This window comes from Theropithecus gelada, chromosome 5 (assembly GCF_003255815.1).
Source record: "Theropithecus gelada isolate Dixy chromosome 5, Tgel_1.0, whole genome shotgun sequence".
NCBI classification, from domain to species: Eukaryota; Metazoa; Chordata; class Mammalia; order Primates; family Cercopithecidae; genus Theropithecus; species Theropithecus gelada.
In genome coordinates, this window is record NC_037672.1 from 34,663,883 (window position 1) to 34,685,537 (window position 21,655).

A 21,655-nucleotide genomic window follows, 5' to 3' on the forward strand; every position below is an offset into this window, starting at 1 on the left:
CACAGCTAAAAAAAATGAACGAAAATGATTAAAACTATGAATACTATAAACTGAATGTTGGTCATATTGTCCTTACTGCATACCAAGGCATTGTTCTAAGAATTTTAAATGTATAAACTCATTCAGTGCAGGAAGTATCATCTGAATTACACATTATTATTATTATCCTCATTTTGCAGACTTAGTAAATTCAATTAGAGGAATAGTAAGCACTTTGTCCAAGGTCAAACTGCTAGAGTCAGGATTCATCCTCAGGCCTTTTGGTGTCAAAGTCTGTGTATTTTGATACAAATTTTCATCAAGATTATACATTTGCTGAATGACTTAGGCAGGAAGTAAACAACATCACTGAAATAAATATTATATTTGGATTCAAATGTTGTCTGTAAATTAAATAGAAAAATAGAGATATATCAGTATAGCAAGAATGGAATTTTACTAAATTGAATGTATATTAAATTTTATATATCCTATAAAGGGATCATTTAGAGATAATGTCAATAAAATAGAGTTCTGTCACAAGATAATGATCTCCTGCTGTTATATAACCATGAATATGAAGCCAAGTTATTTATTTTCAAAGCAGGGAAAATCAATCCCAGAATTATGTTCTATAACTGAAATTTTAGTTCTGTTATACAAAATGATGCATGTTGATTTAATAATTTTGCCTGATGGATGTTTGAGAGAGAAAATGACAGATGTTCTTTGCACCGTTGCAAGCTGGAGGCATTCTGACGGGCTTAGAAAATATACCTGTTGTATGTTTTCCCTAATCAGAAACAGTCATCCACAAAAGTGATGAGGTTGCACCACTGTTGTAATCTGCACCTGCATGAATGAGATGATTTATGACCTGTTAAGAGTGCTGTAGTTTTTAACTTTAATATGAACACAGTGGTCAACAATGCAGCCATAAGGTCTAAGAGAGCAGAATGTATATGTAGTACTTAAAAACAAGAACTGACAGCAAAATAACTACAGAAAGGTCTATTGTACTCGTATTAATCATGATTCAACTTTACCAGATAGACTTCTAGTTATTGCTTACTTTGGTCCCAGTAGAAAACCATTTCAAGGTTTCACATAGCCTAGAGTACACCTAAAGACACCTAGCTCCCAGAAAAACATAATAATACATATTTCTGCCGATACATTAAATAACACTGTGTATTTTAATATTTGTGATTGTTTTAAAAGTGGTTTCTGAATATTTATAATTCATTTCTTATGTGCAGCCACCCAGAGAGTTAGATAGTTCTATAGTGATTTACTGAATAAACTGAGAAATAAAAAGAAAGAAGATGAAAAAAGAAAATCAGTAAAGGTGTTAGGTGTTCTGATTCCTACTCCATATACTTAAATCTAGTTATGCCACAAAACCCTCTCTCCTTGCAAAATTATTCGCTTTTTAATAATATATGGCTTGCCACAGTTTGCTCTGTTTTGAACTGCTAAGATATTTCCTAAAATCAGAAAATGTGGTTTTAAATGCATTTTAAAGCTAAAGTACCAAAGTGATTTATTGAGTGCAGATAATTTTCAAATATTTGGAAATAAATATTTCATAAAACTAAATATCTTCTTGACTACAAAGTCAGGAATTAATAAGCAAGTTATAAAACTTTTGTATATAAATTGAGTTTTAAGACCTTATTCTTAGATCTGGGGTTAATAAGTACCATGCTTCTTGTCCACCCACATTCTAAACAACTGAGGAATTGGACAAGAGAGACAGTCTATGGGTAGCAAATATTCACTGATGGGGCTGATGTAAAATATTGTTTATATATGCAAGAAAGTTGTCTTCCTGACACAAACCCTCAAATCTTAAGAGATGGACCCACATAATTACGTCAGTACAAAACAGGGCAGGCCATACCAGGTAGGAATTTTCCCCTTTAATATTTCAGAGGTGGGTGAGCAAAGCAGAAGAGGTGCAGAGGATTTTCTCTTGGATTCACTCTCAGAGAAAAGAAGAGGAAAGACTGGACCACAAATGTGTGTTTGTTTATCCATTTCCAAACTCATTCAAGATATAACTTATGTCACCTCCCTCTAGGCAGAGTAAATAAAGAAAACATAGAAAGCCAGGATTATTATGCTATTATAGTTCTTTCCATTATCCATCACTACTCCAGTCATCTACACCTCTATTAATATTCTCTATACACAAGAGAATATGATTTGCTGCATGACAAATCATTTCAAATTTTGGTAGCTAATTTAACAGCCACTATTTCTGTTTCTATTTACTGTTTCTCACCGTTCTCTGTTCTGACTTGGAAGATCTTCTTCCCATAGGGATATGTGAGGTTGCTCGACCTGAATGGACTTGGCTGGAAAGTCTAAAGAGGCCTGTTTCACATCTCTGATCCCGAGTGCTGATGGTGACTGGGGTGTCTTTGTTCTCTTCCACTTGGTCTCTCTCTCTCTGTCCTCACGATGCCTCAGCCTCCAGGACCTTTTAAGTCCAGCAGAAGAGCCTGGACTTCTTTACAACATGGCAACTAGGTTGCAAGAGAGCAAACGGGCAAGTTTCCAGACCTTTTAAGGGCTAATCCCAGAATTACTTGCATAATGTCACTTCTGGCAAATTCTACCGATCAAGACAAATCACAGATCCAAGTGGAGGAAAAGTAGATTCCATCTCCGGGTGGGAAAATGCACAAACAGTGATGGCAGAAATTATTGGCAGCCAAAGTTGCAGACAAGCTATTATTGCAACTCCCCGACCTCCACCAAAATTTTTCTTATTATATCGTATGCGTAACTAGCGTCCCAACCCAGGAGAGAGATATCCACCATCACAAACAATACATTGCCTATGATCCTTCTGTATGCAGATTTCCCTTCCTGGCCTCCTTTATTACATCCTGTATTCTAAATTAATTCTGTTTCATCTTTAGATTTAGAGCCGGTAGGCTGATGCTAAGTTATCAAGTGCATGTGACAGCGATTTAGGAACAATCCTTTAGTCTCCTTCTCCAGACTAATGGGTATGGCACTGTGTACATTGGGCATTGTGTACTGTTTGCGTGTTGCTATAAATAAATACCTGAGACTGGGTAATTTATAAAGAAAACAGGTGTAATTGGATCAAGGTTCTGCAGGCTATACAGGAAGCATGATGTTGGCATCCACTCAGCTTCTGGGGAGGCCTCAGCAAATTTACAATCATGGCAGAAGTTGACGTGCGAACAGGCACATCACATGCTCAGAGCAGAAGCCAGAGCAAGAAGGAGGAGGTGCCACATACCTAGAAATAATCAGATCTTGTGAGAATTCACTCACTCTCATGAGAACAGAACCAAGGGGATGGTGCTAAATCATTCACGAGAAAGTCACACCCGTGATCCAATCACCCCCACCAAGCCCCACCTGGAACACTGGGATTACAAGTTAACTTGAGACTTGGTGGGGATGCAGATCAAAATCATATCACACTCCATTCCTGATTTGAACATAATACTCATCTTCAGGGGAGGGCAAGAAGGATGACTAGATGCAGCCAGGTGGATCAGCTTCCACTGAGGGACCAAGATGCAGATTGGCATACCCCTGACATATCTTCAGAGGGAAAGTACTAAGAGTGGATGTAGGGAAAACACAGAAGCTGGGCTGAACGGGGAGAAAGCCAAGAACACTGCATGGGGCTAACACACATCAACACTCATTCCCGGCCCACAGCAACTCCAGTGGGTTGGGTGTGTTGAACTAATAAGGAGCAACCTGCTCTAGCCACAGGCCTCTGGAACCTCAGAAGGAGGAGATCCCTTGACCACCATGGACATTTATGTTGGCAGAGAGAGCTGCTTAAAGAAGTGGTAGGGCCAGCAAGTTACCTGATATCGAGTCCAGAAGGTTTGGTGTGAGAGCGTCTCTAGCAGAGCATGGCCAGGGACAGCCATCCCCCTAGGCTTGACTTGCTTCCGTAGGAGATGTGATGTTTAATATTGAGCATCAACTTAATTGGATTGAAGGACACAAAGTATGGTTTCTAGGTATGTCTGTGAGGGTATTGCTAAAGGAGATTAACATTTGAGTGAGTGAACTGGGAGATGCAGACCCACCCTCAATCTGGGTGGGCACCATCTGATCAGCTGCCAGCACAGCTAGGATAAAAGTAGACAGAGGAATGTGGAAGGACTAGACTGATTGAGTCTTGTGGCCTCCATCTCTCTCCTGTGCTGAATGCTTCCTGCCCTTGAACATTGTACTCCAAGTTCTTCAGCTTTTGGACTCTTGAATGTACGTCAGTGGTTTGTCAAGGGCTATCAAGGTGTGTCAAGGGCTATCAAGCCTTCGGCCACAGACTAAAGGCTGTATGGTCAGGTTCCCTACATTTGAGGTTTTGGGACTCAGACTGGCTTCCTGGCTCCTTAACTTGCATGCAAGTGGTGTATTGTGGGACTTCACCATGTGATCATGTGAGTCAATACTGCTTAATAAACTCCATTTTATATTCACATCTATCCTATTAGTCCTGTTCCTCTGGAGAACCCTGACTAATAAAGGAGACTTTAGCATTAGAGAAACTGCTAGATCTAATCTCTGAAGGGCAGACTTGCCCATCAGATGAGGCTGGTATAACCTAAGTACCTCTTGGTCTGATTGCCTCTCCCAGGCCCCTAGCCTAGCCACACCTGCTTGCAGGGCAGTCTCGAGTGCCCTGGGGATCCACACCATAGTTTCTGCACTAGTGGATCATGCCTGAGAACTCCAGTGTGGTGGTCCCTATAGCCACACACCAGTTCACTCTCTCCCTCCCCTAGAGCAGCTTCCTCTGGGCCCACAGTAACACCCACATGGCTTTGATGGATTGTGTCTGCACAGACAGTGATATGGTTAGGCTTTGGGTCCCAACCCAAATCTCATCTTGAATTATAACCCTCGTAATTCCCAAGTGTCAAGGGAGAGACCTGGAGGAGGTAATTTAGTCATGGGGGTGGCTTTCCCCATGCTGTTCCCATGATAGTGAGTTCTCATGAGATCTGATGATTTCTATGGGGCTCTTACCCCTTCCCTCAGCATTTCTTCTTCCTGCCCCCTTGTGAAGAAGGTGGCTTGTTTTGTCCTCACCTTCTGCCATGATTTTAAGTTTTGTGAAGCCTCCCCAGCCATGCTGAACTGTGAGTCAATTAAACCTCTTTCCTTTATAAATTACCCAGTCTCAGGAAGTTCTTTATAGCAGTATGAAAATGGACCAATACAGGCAGGTTTTGCTTTCCTTGCCCTCCCCAGCATGCAGGAGTGCGGTTCGACCCCTCCCTCTGCTGATGGCCATTGCCGATGGAGTCTAGGTCAGCAGAGCCAGCAAGCCCTGATACCCCTGGTGCCCAACCCTTGAGCTAACACTGCACAGAGAACAATCCTTGAGCTAACACTGCACAGAGAACAATGTATTCTCTTTGGCCCTGTGCAATCACTCCACTTGTGGAGCACAGAAAAGGCACTGAGACTTGTACCCAGCAGTATACCACCTCGGCCAATATCATCTCCAACATGACCACACACCATTACCAGCAGGGGCCCCCATGCCACACAAGCTGCATTGTTGCTGCCACTGTGGTGAATGCCTGCAGGGAGGCAGGTACTCAGCACCCACTAGCACTCTGCTGCAGTTGCTGAACCTTGGCCTCTGCAGTGCAGTGGGTTCCAAATCTCAAGAAGCCAGAAAACAAAATCAGGGCCCTATGTAAATCCCACAGAGTGACAGCACGTAGTCCAAGGGTTGGGAACTGAGCATTGGCACCCTAAGATCTCCCAGAAATGAAGCCAGTTGGCTGAATTCACCTTATACCACAACCAAACCCTCAAGGTCATCAAATAGGATAAAAGAAAAAAAAAATACATCTAAAAGCAACCTCAAAGACTGAAGATATGAGAGAGAATCAGTTCAATAACCCTGGAAATTCAAAAAGCCAAAGTGGCTTCTTTCAACCAAATGACTGCATCACCTCTCCAGCAAGAGTTCTGAGCTGGACTGAGATGACTTTTGAAATGTCAGAAAGAGAATTCAGAATACGGATAGGAATAAAGATCATTGAGCTACTGGAGTACTTTAAAACTCAATCCAAAAAAGCTAAATATCATGATAAAACAGGGCAGAAGCTGACAGACAATATAACCAGTATAGAAAAGAACACAACTGACCTGATAGAGCTGAATAACACACTGCAAGAATTTTATGATGCAATCACAAGCATTAATAGCAGAACAGACCAAGCAGAGGAAAGGATCTCAGAGTTTGGAGACTGGCTTTCTGAAATTATACAGTCAGACAAGAATAGAGAAAAAGGAATAAAAGGAAGCAAACAAAACCTTCAAGAAATATGGGATTACGTAAAGAGACCAAGTCTACAACTCACAGGTATCCATGAAAGAGATGATGAGAATAGACCAATTTGGAAAATATATTTCAGGATATCACCCATGAGAATTTCCCCAACATAACTAGAGGGGCCAACATTCAAATTCAGTGACTGCAGAGGACTCCAGTAAGATACTTAAGAAGATCATCTGCAGGACACATAATCATCAGATTTACTAAGGATGAAATGGAAGAAAACATGTTAAAGGCAGCCACAGAGAAAAGTCAGGTCACCTATGAAGCAAAACACATCAGACCAACAGTGGGTCTCCCAGCAGAAAGCCTACAAGCCAGAAGCAATTAGGGACCAATCTTCAACATTCTTAAAGAAAAGAAATTCAAACCCAGTATTTCATATCCGGTCTAACTAGGTTTCATAAGAGAAGGAGAAATAAGATCCTCTTCAGACAAGCAAATGCTGAGGGAATTCATTACCACTAGACCTGTCTTACAGGATCTCATGAAGAAAGCCCTAAATATGGAAAGGAAAGACCATTAACAGGCACTACAAAAACACACTGAGGTACACAGACCAGTGACACTATAGAGAAACTATATAAAGAAGTCTTCAAAACAACTGACTAACATCATGATAATGGGATCAAATCCACACATATGAATACTAACCTTGACTGTAAATTGGTTAAATGTCGCAATCAAAAGGCACAGTTTGGCAATGTGGATAAATAATCAAGACTCATTGGTATGCTGTCTTCAAGAGACTCATCTGACACGCAAAGATACACAGGCTCAAAATAAAAGGATGGATAAAAACCTACAAATAAAATGTAAAACAGAAAAAAACCCACAAGGGTTGTAATCCTAGTTTTTGTGACAAAACAGACCTCAAACCAACAAATACCAAAAAAGACAAAGAAGTGCATTACATAATGGTAAATATTCCAATTCAACAAGAAGATCTAACTATTGTAAATACATATGCACCCAACACAGGAGCACCTAGATTTACAAAGCAAGTTCTTAGAGACCTTCAAACAGGCTTAGACTCCCACACAATAATAGTAGAAGACTTTAACACCCAACTGACACTCTACAGGTCATCAAGACAGAATATTAACAAAGATATTCAGGAACTAAACTCAACATTGGATCAAAGGGACCTGATAGGTATCTATAGAACTCTCCACCCAAAACCAACAGAATATACATTCTTATCACCACATGACAGTTACTCCAAAATGGATCACATAATCAAAAGTAAAACACTCCTCAGAAAATGCAAAGGAACTGAAATCATAACAGTTTCTCAGACCACAGCACAAACAAATTCAAAATCAAGACTAAGAAATTCACTCAAAACTACACAATTAAATGGAAATTGAATAGCCTGCTCCTGAATGACTTTGGGATAAATAGTGAAGTTAAGGCAGAAATCAAGAATTTCTTTGAAATGAATGAGAAAAAAGATATAACATAGCAGCATCTCTGGGACACAGCTAAGACAGTGGTAAGAGGGAAATCTATAGCACTAAATGCCCACATCAAAAAGTTAGAAAAATTTAACAAGCCTAACATTACAAGTAAAAGAACTAGAGAACATAGAGTAAAGAAATCCGAAAGCTAGCAGAAGACAAGAAATAAGCAAAATCAGAGCTGACATGGAGATTGAGACACAAAAAAAATTTAAAAAATTAACAAATACAGGAACTGTTTCCTTTAAAAAATAATGAAATATAATTAATAAAATAGATAGGCAACTAGTTAGACTAATAAAGAAGAAAGCAGAGAAGATTCAAATAAACACAATCAGAAATGACAAGGGGGATATCACCACCGACCCTACAGAACTATGAACAACAATGAGAGAATATTATGAACACCTCTGTGCACATAAACTGTAAAAACTAGAAGAAATGGATAAATCCCTGGACACATACACCCTCCCAAGACTGAAATAGGAAGAGACTGAATCCCTGGACAGACTAATAATGAGCTCTGAAATTGAAGCAGTAATAAATAGCCTACCAACCAAAAAAAGCCCATTATCAGATGGATTCACACCTAAATTCTACCAGATGTACAGAGAAGAGCTGGTACTATGCCTGGGGAAACTATTTCAAAAAAAAAAGAAAAGAAAAAAAAATGGAGGCATAGGAATTCCTTCCTAACTTATCATTCTATGAGGCCAGCACCATCCTGACACCAAAACCTGGCAGAGATACAATTAAAAAAGAAAACTTCAGGCCAATATTCTTGACGAACATCCATGCAAAAATCCTCAACAAAATACTGGGAAACAGAATCCTGCAGCACATCGAAAACCTTGTCCACCACAATCAAATAGGATTTATCCCTGGGATGCAAGATTTTTTCAACATACCACAAATCAATAAATGTGATTTATCACATAAACTAACAACAAAAACTACATGATTGTCTCAATAGATGCAAAAGGCTTTTGATAAAATTTCAACACCTCTTTATGTTAAAAACTCTCAATGAATTACACATTGAAGGAGCATACCTCAAAATAATAAGAGCCATCTATGACAAACCCAGAGTCAACCTCATACTATGGGCAAAAGCTAGAAACAGTCCCCTTAAAAATGACACAAGACAAGGATTTTCTTTCTCACCACTCCTATTTGACATAGTATTGGAAATCCTGGCTGGGGTAATCAGGCAAGAGAAAGAAATAAAGCACATTCAATAGGAAGTGAGGAAGTCAGACTACCCCTGTTTGCAGATGACATGACACTATGTATAGAAAACCCCATAGTCTCAGTTCAATAGCTTCTTAAGCTGATAAACAACTTTTGCAAAGTCTCAGTATAGAAAATCCTGTGCAAAATCACCAAAATTACTATATGTCAACAACAGTCAAGCTGAGAGCCAAATCAGGATTGCAAATCCATTCACAATTTCCACAAAAATAACAAAATATCTAGAAATAAAACTAACCAGGGAGGTGAAAGATCTCTGCAAGGAGAAGTACAAAGCACTGTTCAACAAAATCAGAGATGATACCAAAAAAATGTAAAACATGGATAGGAAGAATCAATATTGTTAAAATGTCCATACTGCCCAAAGCAATTTAGAGAGTCAATGCTAGTAGTATTGCACTACCATTTACATTGACTCATTGAATTCTACCAGATGTACAAAGAAGAGCTGGTACCATGTCTGCTGAAACTCTTCTAAAACATTTGAAGAATAGGAACTCCTCCCTAATTCATTTGAGGCCAGAATCATCCTGATACCAAAACTGACAGAGACACAGCCAAAAAAAAAAGGAAAGAAGCAAGGGAAGGGGAGGGGAGGGGAGGGGAGGGGAGGGGAGGGGAGGGAAGGGAAGAGAAGGGAAGGGAAGGGAAGGGAAGGGAAGGGAAGGCAAGGCAAGGGAAGGGAAGGGAAGGGAAGGCTCCAGGCTTTCTCTGGAAAAAAATTATCCATTCTCTAATATGGATAGGATGCTCATGGATAGGAAGAATCAACTTAGTTAAAATGGCCATACATCCAAAAGCAATTTTTGGAGTCAATGCCATTCCTATTAAACTACCATTGACACTCTTCACAAGACTAGAAAAAAAAAAAAACTATTTTAAAATTCATATGAAATAAAAACAGAGACTGACTGGCCAAGGGAATCCTCAGCAAAAAGAACAAAGCTACAGGGCTACAGTAACCAAAACAGCATGGTACTGGTACAAAAAAATAGATACATAGACCAATGGGATAGAATAGAGTACCCAGAAATAAAGCCACACACCTATAATTAGCTGATCTCCAACAAACCTGACAAAAACAGGCAATGACTATTTTATAAATGGTGCTGGGATAACTGGGTAGCCATATGCAGAAAATTGAAATTGGACTCTTTCCTCACACCGTATACACAATTTAACTCAAGATGGATGTATTAGTCTGTTCTCATATTGCTATAAAGAATTATCTGAGAATGGGTAATTTATAAAGCTAAGAGATTGAATTGGCTCACTGTTTGTCAGGCTATACAGGAAGCATGGATGGGGAGGCCTCAGGAAACTTACTATCATGGCAGAAAGCAACAGGGAAGCAAGCACATCTTTACAAGACCAGCAGGAGAGAGAGCAAAGGAGGAAGTGTCACATAAATTTAAACAACTAGATCTCATGAGAACTCACTATCACAAGAACAGCAAGGGGGAAATCTACCTTCATGATTCAATCACCTTCCACCAGGTCACTCCACCAACACTGGGGATTACAATTCAACATGAGAATTAGGTGGACACAGAGCCAAACCGTATCAGTTGATTAAAGACTTAAATGTAAAACCCAATACTTTACAAACTCTGGAAGGCATCCTGGGTAATATTATTCTGGACATAGGAATGGGCAAAGATTTCAAGATGAAAAATAACTAATGGGTACTAGGTTTAATAACTGAATGACAAAATAATCTGTATTGCAAACCCCCATGGCACAAGTTTGCCTATATTACAAACCTCCACATATAATCCTGAACTTACAAGGTACAAAAAATTATCTTCAGTTGATTATAATTCACTATTCAAAATAGATTATTTAGAGAAACAAACAAAATATTTTATTTAAACCTGGGACATAATCTTTTCAGGTAATATTTACCAGTGAATACATTTTATGTTCCTTGGGAATACATTTATTAGGAGATAGGTTGAAACTTCAATTTTAATATTTTATTTGTTAAGATAGCACTGTGATTACTATTACCTCTTGAAGATATAGTTACTCTAAATTGTTTCATTATTAAGCTCAAGTTGGTAGCCATGAAGTACACAGAATTTTGCTGCTTAAAACTCCAGTCAAAACTAACTTGAAAGCAATGCCAGTGCATGCCACACAGGAGTCCAGGCTCCATGAAAGGTTGACAACCATACTGATTGCTTAGGGAAGATAATATTTTTCAATCTGTCTGCAGAAGTCTCAAGTTCACAATTTTTTTTAAGAAAATTAAAAGAGAATTGGCACAGAAAATTAGAGCTACTGAAACTTAAACAATGAAAACAGTTAAAATAACAGAAAGCCAGCGAATACTAAAGCCTGATACATTTTTCTTGAATATGAAATTAATAGTAGGCTGTGTGGCTGAATCTGCTATACAGCTCGACAGTAATACTGATGTTGCTGCTTCCAGTAAAATCAAGAAACCAGCACACTATAATGGGAAGAAAATGCTGAAGTGAACAGTTTCGACTTCCACAGCCTGGTCCTCTGATACCTGTCCCAGATTCTTGGTGATAAATCATGTTTTCTCTATGTTTAAGGTTTCAAGTGGCTTCATCTTATCTCAAACTTGGAACTTATTATCAGTATTCTCATGGTCAACCACATCAGTGATCTGTGCAAAGCAAAAATTGAGGAGATGATGTCCTCTGTTTTGACTCTCTGTTTTAGTTTTCTGGGGCTTTCATAACAAAGTATCATGAACTGGGTGTCTTAAACAATGGATATGTATTGTCTTATAGTTTTGGAGACTAGAAGTCTGAAATCAGTGTCAGCAGTTTTTTCCTTTAGATGGCTGGAAGGGGAGAATCTCTTCCATGGCTATGTCTGAGCTTCTGGTGTTCTCAATTGTTCCTTGGCTTGAAGATGGCTTTCTTTTCCCCTGTGTCATTGCGACATTTTCCCTCTGTACATGTCTCTCTCTGTGTTTAAAGTTTCCCATTTTATAAGTGCAGTCATACTGGATTAGGGCCCACCCTAATGGTTTCATTTCATCTTGATTATCTACTGAAGTCCTATTTCCACATAAGGTCATATTAACAGGTACTGAGAGGTAAGACTGTAACATTTTTGGGGTAACACAATTCACACGATAACCATCATGAGACTAGAGAAAGTCTAAAATCCTAAACAGCACAGAGCAGGCTGTCAAGATCTGCCCTGTATTTTTCTTCTTCTCCTTATCTTTAGCATGATCCCCATCTCAATCTATACTCCAGATTATTGAACAAGTGGTACTATAATTGCTCTGATTATACACTGCACTCTTTATGGTAGTGTCTCCTTTCAGTTGAAGGCTATTTCTAGACCAATTTGCTTTAAAAAAAATAAAAATTATTTCCTTGTGCCTCCATAACTGCAATCTCTCCAAGTATCTGTACCAAATAGCTTATTTAACATTTGAATTGACACAAGATTTCACCTTCTCAGACTTCCCACTTGTGTGAAAACTCAATCCATGTTTCCCACTGATTCCCACATGCTCAGATACTTTTCTGTATGTATGTTGTAGATAAGATTATTTTGTACATGTCCCTGACCTCTGGCTCATCATCAATAAGGATTTTTAGTCAAGAATTGAAAACACTATGTTGATGTGAGTTGTAAGACACAGGATGATGAGCTACCAGCTGCCATATTCTTTGCTATATAGAGGAGGAGTCAGGAGACTATGTATGGTTCCACAGGCCAACTCTGGCTGGCTGCCTGTTTTTGTATAGTCCATGAACTAGAATGGTTTGTATATGTTTGAATTGATGAAAATATTTTTAAAAATCATGTTAAGTAATAATTATATACAATTAGAATTGCAATGTCCATAAATAAAGTTTCATTGAAACACAGTCACACTTATTTTTCACTGGTACATTTTTATGGTTGCTTTCATGCTACAACAACAAAATTGAGTAGTTACAACAGAGACTACACGACCTGCAAGGCCTCAGCTATTATCTAGCCTTTTACAAAAATACTTTGATGACCCTTCTATAAAGTAATAAAATAAACTAGAGCAATGAAAAGAGTGAGATAAAGGAAGAACAAGATTGAAACGTAGAGTGAAAGAGAAAAAGAGAGATAAAGTATATACACAGGGAAGAGTATGGAAGACACTGAGTTCTAACAATCTCTGATTCCTACTATACCCCAGGTTCAGCAACAATCACAATCTTGAATTCTATGAGACATACCATATAAATTATGAAAAACATTTTTGTTGATTGCCTTTAATGGAACCATTAATAGTGCCCCTACCGATATACCTGTCTTTCTCCCATAGCTGTCTGTGAGTTCCTTGAGGGTAGTGATTATCTTATTTAATATATTACCGGCTGGGCATGGTGGCTCACACCTGTAATCCCAGCACTTTGGGAGGCTGAGGCAGAAGGATCACAAGGTCAGGAGATCGCGACCATCCTGGCTAACACCGTGAAAACCTGTCTCTACCAAAAAAAAAAAAAAAATACATATATATATATAAAATTAGCTGGGCATAGTGGTGCGTGCCTGTAGTCCCAGCTACTTGGGAAGCTGAGACAGGACAATGGCATGAACCTGGGATACAGAGCTTGCAGTGAGTCAAGATCTCACCACCACACTCCAGCCTGGGCAACACAGCGAGACTCTATCTCAAAAAAAAAAAAATATATATATATATATATATGTGTGTGTGTGTGTGTGTGTATACACACACATATAACCTCAAATACACTGTTTAAGTTACTAAACACAAACTCATTGAATTAATAAATACAAAAATAAATATATGTTGGTTAAATTATACTAAAAGTGGGAGAGGGTATGGATGGAAAAAAGTGGATGAGGACCCTTGTTTCTGAAGCACCACTCTCTCTAAAATGTGTTATGAAGTGTTCCGTAAAATTACTCATATGGCTTTCTAAATCAATTTGAGTCTCTCATCAAATAAAAAACAATACAGTTTTTGCCATTGTCAATCAATCAAAATGAATTCCCAGTAGTAGCTGTGGCATTGTGATGAGTCCTGGTGACAGTCTGGTTCTTGCTGTGCTTTTATGTAAAGTCTACGTTTGGCCCATTCTGCATTCTATATAAAATCTAAGTCATTCTTCCTCCACCTTCTTACTATATTAGGCTCTCTGTGGTTCACATAAGTTCTATCATAAATATCTTAAGAGAGAGGTTGCACATAATACTGTCACTATCATTACAGGCTTGTGGATTTTGGACATGAGGTTGTCAGTACTAGTAACGCTTTTTTGGAGAAAGAACTACAAGCTGACTAATAGTCAGTTTTATTTCCATTGGCAGAAATAACTTTAAGTGCTTAAAGGAGCACCCCAAACTTATTTAACTACGAAATTCTAGCTATGGAATTATGTGAGGTTTATAAACATCCCTTCCACTCCATTGCAAAGTATCATTTTGCTATCATAAAACTCTGAATACTAATACCAAGCTAATTGAGACTAGCATAAATGAATCAGGCATTGTAGAAAGTATACAGATGATTACAACCCAAGCCCAAGTGTAACTAAAATCAAGATCAGAATTGACTGAGATTGGCAGCTGAATTTTGTGTGACTGTTTAAATCTCATGGAGCTTTGCATGAACATTGCAGTTTATGGGCTTTGAAGTAAAACAAAAATATCAGTCTTTGAAACTCAACATATGTTCTAGCCATGTAAATTTGAAAAGGTATATAATTTCACCTAGCCTTAATTTTCTCATCTCTAAAATGGGATGATAATACCAACAATACAGAATTAATGGTAGTTGCAGATAAAGTAGTCAGCAAAATTTTTGGCACACAATAATTAAAATGTGACAAATATACAAGGGTAGAGAGATTCTGAGCCCTCAAAACTGTTTATCATAAATGTTTCTAAATCTATTATTACTATAATGCATTCTTTTACTCATATCTGATTACAAAAACCATGACGAGATTAACATAGTTTTACTTGTGCATAGCTTTATTGTTCTGCTAGACCCAGTAATCAAAAAGGGAAGTTCAATAAACAGGAAATAGTATGATGTTGTAAAGTAAGAAATGGAGATAATACCCCATGTCACATGAATAGTTTGGAAAATTCTAGATATATAGTCTATTGAAGAGATGTGGGTCATGATAGGTCATTTTAATAACATCAGTGTTTCTGCATAGCCATGAGTTGTAGGACAAATAGGTATAAGAATAGGAGGACAGATCTGGGGCCAGTGTGTAATATTCAATGTCATCAGTGGATTGACTATGTTTCCTCAATAGGTAATGAGATCCCTGGCCAGGAGGATATTGGCAACCAGTTGAACAAGTCATTATAGAAGGAATTCAATAAAACGTCAGAGGGCAGATTGGACTATTGGACCCTGTGTCCTTTAAGTTCCATTTTAACCCTGAAATTTGATCTCTCTATAATAAGCTGCATAAGGCTGCTCTCAATTGGATGTTTGAGAAACAGATCACACACACACACACACACACACACACACACACACAGAGAGAGAGAAAGAGAGAGAGAGAGAGAGAGAATTTCCCATTCATCTCTGAGAATATTTATTTCTCTTTGGTAACCACATAGTCAGCAACTATATCAAATGGCCTTACAAAATAAAACATTTAAATTCAATGTTGTTCTGTGGCAAATTTGTGGGAAGTCATGATGAATCCTGACATTTCCACAATTCAGTTCTACTGGCTTCTTATTAACTAGATGAGATATCCTCACAGCATAATGCTGCTGCCCCAAATGTTTAGAGAACATTTTATTATCTCACCCTAGTTGCTTCTCAGTGCTCCTCTACTTCTTATTTGGTTTTGTTAGAAATATGGCCTGGACCTTTACAGCCTAAACAGAGTAATGAAAATAATCAAGTTTATTTCCCAAATCTGGCTTGTTCATACGTTGAGTTCTGTTCAAATGGACTTTGGCACTGTCTGTCCTGTTTCTCTTTAGCTCTCTAAGGCAGAATTGGGGAAATTTCTGCCCCTTCTCAATTTTCTACAGAAAACTGAGCCTGTTTCTACTCTCAGTTTTTGGTAGAAAACTCTTGCTTAAAATATAAACACATAACACATAATCACATTTGGGGGAAGAAATTATATAATTACACAAAGACAGAGGACATCCTACTAATTATGTACCTGGTTTTCATCAATAAGGGAAAGTTTAGCACCTTAATTTGAAGTCTGGTAACATTTCTCAAAAAAAAAAAAAAGTGTAAGTTTAGCCCAGCCTACAGATTTCTCAAAATAAAGAAATTTGCTGCAAATGTTTTCACTTTTAGACAAATAAAACTTAGCAACTTTTAAATGACTCTTTTCCAGCCACCAAAATATACTGAAAACTAAACAGTTTCAAATACAAACATTTTTCCTTATTTATTTTGGCCAAAATTATTAAAATTATGTCTTTATAATGCACAAATAAAATGCAGTTCTTGATATATAAATACAAATTCAGAAAACTTGCTGTCTATAAGTGCAAAGCCAATGTAGTGAGACCAAGGGCTGTAGTTTCCTTCTCACATTAAGGATTAAGGTATAAGTTCATACAGTACCACATGAATTTCTCAGGGGGTTATTTCAGAGCCATTTACTTTCTTACAGTAGCTCTGTTCTTGATGCTCTTTTCTCCCTATGTACCATCTTTCTCCTGTGCTTCATCTCACCAGCTTTCAACATTTTAAGCTAATATGACAAGGGTTAAAGTTCATGCAAGCCACAAAATCTGGCTTGAAACCTTAGCTGATGGATAGTCTTTGAGGTTCTCATAAGTAAAAAGTCTTGTAAGCCCTTGGAGAAGAAATCATTCAAAAAACAACCTTCCCGAATCTTTTACAACCCAGCAAAACAAAGAAGAAACTTTTCTTTCTATGAAATAACTGGAAATTAAAGTTCTGGTAAAGAAAATGTTCCATCCATTGGAGATTATTACATTACATTGACAATATTTGGAAATTCCTTATCCTAGTATGAGAAAGTAACATCATTTAAGCATTAACAAATTACTGTAAATTCTTTATGACTGTAATATAGTACACTGTCATGCCCTTACATTCTAAAACAACAACAAAATTTGTTTAAGCATAGGAATGTTAGCTTTGTCTAAAATGACAACTATTTTAATAGATTCCCTAGTATACCTCACTTTGTAGATTTTAGTTTTATGTATATGTTTTATTTTTTATTTATGTAGATACATAGTAGATATATATATATTTATGAGGTACATGAGACATTTTGTTATAGGCATGCAGTGTGTTGTAATTACATCAGAGTAAATGGGGTATCCATCACCTCAAGCACTTATTTTTTTGTGGTATAAATATTCCAATTATGCTCTTTTAGTTATTTTTAAATGTACAATAAATCGTTGGGTGTAGTCACCTTGTTGTACTATCAAATACTAGATCTTATTCATTGTATCTAACTATATTTTTGTAAACATTAACCATCCTCACTTCACTCCATCCCAACTACCCTTCCCAGCCTCTGTGACCATTATTCTATCCTCTATCTCCGTGAGTTCAATTGTTTTAAATTTTTAGCTTTCATAAAGAAGTTAGAATATACGAAGTTTGTATTTCTGTGCCTGGCTTATTTCACTTAACAAAATGTCCTCCAATTTCATCTATGTTGTTGCAAATGGCAGGATCTTATTCTTTTTTATGGCTGAATAGTACTCTATTGTGTACGTATCCCTCATTTTCTTTACCCATTCATCTGCTGATGGACACTTGGGTTGTTCCCAAACCTTCGCTACCCTGAACAGTGATGCAACGAACACGGGAAGGCAGATATCTCTTCAATACGCTGATTTCCTTTCTTTTGGATATATACCCAGCAGTGGGATTGCTGAATTATGTGGTAGCTCTATTTTTAGTTTTCTCAGGAACTTTCAAAATTTTCTCCATAGTAATTTTACGAATTAACATTCCCAAGAAAAGTGTATGAAGCTTCCCTTTTCTTCACATCTCATCAGCATTTGTTATTGCCTGTCTTTTGGATAAAAGCTATTTTAACTAGAGTAAGATGATATCTCATTGTAGTTTTGATTTATATTTCTCAGGTTATCAATGATGTTGAACACCTTTTCATGTATCTTTTTGCCATTTGTATGTCTTCCTTTGGGAAATGTTTATTCAAATCTTTTCCCAGTGTTTTTATCAGATTATTAGATTTTCTTCTATTGAGTTAGTGAGCTCCTTATAAATTCTGGCTGTTAATCCCTTGTCTGATGAACAATTTCCAAATATTTTCTCCCATTCTGTGGATTTTCTCTTCACTTCGTTGATTGCTAACTTTGCTGTGCAGATTTTTAACCTAATGTAATCACATTGGTCCATTTTTGCTTTGGTTGCCTGTGCTTGTGGGGTATTACTCAAGAAATACTTGCCCAGTCCAAAGTCCTGGAGAATTTTATCAATGTTTTCTTTTAGACATAGTTAAGTCAAGTAATGTGGTTCTTTCCATTTTTTATTTTGCTCAGGATAGCTTTTGTTGTTCTATATCTCTCATGGTTCCTTAAAAGTTTTAGGATTATTTTCTACTTCTGTGAAGAATGTCATAGATACTTTGATAGGGATTGCATTGAATCTGTAGATAGCTTTGGGTCATATAGACATTTTAACAATACTGATTCTTCCAATCCATTAACATAGAATATCTTTCTATTTTTTTTGTGCCCTCTTCAATTTCTTGCATCGATGTTTTATAGCTTTTATTGTAGAGATTTTTCACTACCTTAAGTTTATCCCTAGGTATTTTATTTTATTTCTGGCTATTGTAAATGGGATTACATTGTTGATTTACTTTTCAGGTTATTCACTATTGGCATATAGAAATGCTACATATAGATTTTTAGATGTTAATTTTGTATCCTGCAACTTTACTGAATTTGTTTATCAGTTTGAATAGTTTTTTGGTGGAGTCTTCAGTTGTTTATTTATTTATTTATTTATTTATTTACTTTTTTTCACTTTGTCATTTGCTATTTAATGTTCAAACATTGAAAGTAATTGATTTCTTCCCAGACACCTCTTTCCTTAGAGCCTTTCACCCTCCCGGTCTGGGCTAGACTGAAAGCCCACTAGACCTACCATGTGGCTGATGCCTGGGATCTCCCTTTGCTTCCTTTCCGTGCTGGGCTCCATTTTCTAGATCCTTCACTTCTGTGTTCTTGGTTTGCTTCGTCATTTGGTGGAATATGTTCTCAGCAGCTGCCTGAGTGGGGAAGCAGGGGAAATATCCCTGCTCAGGCAGTTTTTTGAGGTATAACTGAAAAATGCCTTTATTTAGCCTTACACTTGATTGACTATTTGTCTAAATATAGGATTTTGTGTTTAACATAATTTTCCATCAGCTTTTGGAAGGCACTACTTCACTGTATTGTGGTATTCAGTTGTTGCTACTGAAAATTTCAATACCATCTGATTCCTATTTCTTTGCATGGAACCTAATTTTTCTCCTCCCTGCAACATTTTAAAATTGTCTCTTTTCCCCTAGTGTTCTGAAAAAGAAACTTTTTATATAGAAATTCCTTTAGTTTTGGAAATATTTCTTGTATTACTCCTTAGATACTGTCTTCTCTTCACTTTTCTCTGGTATATATATATATCTCTAAAGCCACTATTTGTTAGATATTAGACCCTGGATGAATACTCTAATTTTCTTATTTGTCTCCACTCATCTCTTCATTATTATTTACTTTCTAGATTTCCTCAACTGTACCTTTCAATGCTTCCATTATATCTTTCATTTCTGCTATCTTATTTTGAAGAGCTCCTGTTTTTACTGTAATAGCATCCTGTTTATGTCTCACTGATTCCATAAAAAGTTCTTTTACATAAGGATATTTTGATTCTACTGAAGTTTTTCTTCTGCTCCCTTCCTTGTCTGTTTCCTCCAGGACTTTGTTCTTTTTTCTCTGATCTCTGTCTCAATTTGGAAGCTTTCCTCAAATGTCCAGTTATCCTTGGATGGGTTTTCATATGTAAGACTGAGGCAGTAAACAGCTGTTTGAAAGCTCTGCTGCACAGGCAGGCCTGCTGACTGTAGTCTCCTCTTGTGCAAGCATGTTAAATTCCAAGAACAGTGCTATGTGGTAAAGTTCCATGGCTTCTTCTGCCCTGGTCATGTTTGGCTTCCCTGCGACAAGAGCCTGAACTTCACTGAGACTCCCCACAGAGGGGCTACAGTGCAAAACAGAGAGGTCCACCACGTCGGTATACATACAGTGTAATATCACTTTTGCACATTTTTTTGGTATAATGGACTCATCTAATATAATTCTTGTGGGGGTCCTCAAAGTTCGGTCTGTGATTACCAGTTCGTATCCTCCTTTGTAATAAATTTCGAAAAAATGGGGACCGTGCAGAAATAACAGCCTTGTGGGCTTTGAGCTCTTCATCTAAACAGTTCTGATTTCCACCAAAAGCTTCAACCAGTTCCAAGTCTGAAGAAAAACTAAGGATGACATCATAATAACACATGTAATCAAAGAGTCCACACAAACCTACATCAAGGGAATTTGGTGTTCCAAATTCTTCACTAAGCTGAACAAGGATATCGACATTTTGAAACTTTGAGTCCTCCATTCCAAACTCTCCTGTGTAAAAGTAGCGAAGCAAAGCAGAAAACATGGGCATATCAATACCAGCTGTATTGATGTCCATTATTATCTCTGCCCCATACTCAGGTGAGGAAGAAAGCAGTGTTTTAAAAAATGGCCACCTTGGTGCCAAAATGGCACAATGAACAGGAAAACAAGTTTCTTGAAATATTAAGTTGACATCAGTACAATACTTGTACTCATAAAGATCAGCCATATCTTTCTGCAATGTCCGGGCTTCTGGTCTAGCCAAACTGGCTTGTAGAGAAAGCTCCTTTAATGCTGACGTTCCCTCATATTCCTCCACTAAAGCATTGACATCTCTAACATCCCACCCAGAGAGGAGTTCTCGCATCTGCTTGGCATAATCGGCAGACCTATTAGATTTCCGACGCTTAATAAACTTCTTTTTGAGGGTGGCAAGGCCAGAGGTTCTTTTTTTTTGTCTTGTGATTTCTCATGGCCATGGTCAAGGCTATACAATTTTGATTCGCAACCATAGCCTTGGTGAGAATAGGATGATGTCCCTATAAAAGTCTGCTGGGCCTGTGAATTTCCCCCTACCCTCAGTGAACATGAATGAGGATAATTAGATGCATTAGCACCCATTTTCTTCAGTCACTCAGGCATTCCGTCTGCGGGTTCTTCAGAGTATAATCCCAGAGCCTTTATGAACCTTCAACCCTGGATCCAGCAGCCTCTTTTCATCCATCTCCCGGAGGCTCCTCCCGCCGCTGCTGCTGCCGCTGGGACTGCTGCCGCCGCCGCCACCAGCACCGCCGTCCACACCCGCGCCAGCACCCTCAGCCATCCTCCTCCCACCGCCGCCGCCGCCCTCTCCTCTTCTGTCAGTGGCTCAGGCTCCGGGACTGCTCTAGGTTCCCCTCGCCGCCATTTTGACTCCTAGAGGGAGCAGGAGGGGCTCGGCTCGGCCCAGTTGTTTATTTATTTATTTATTTTCCAAATGTAAGATTATATCATCTGC

General features: G+C 38.0%; 1 pseudogene; it reads right to left on the reverse strand.

The window, feature by feature from the left end:
• Window positions 1-19,714: 19,714 nt before the first annotated feature.
• LOC112625360 lies at window positions 19,715-21,279 on the reverse strand (annotated as a pseudogene).
• Between the last annotated feature and the right edge of the window lie 376 nt (window positions 21,280-21,655).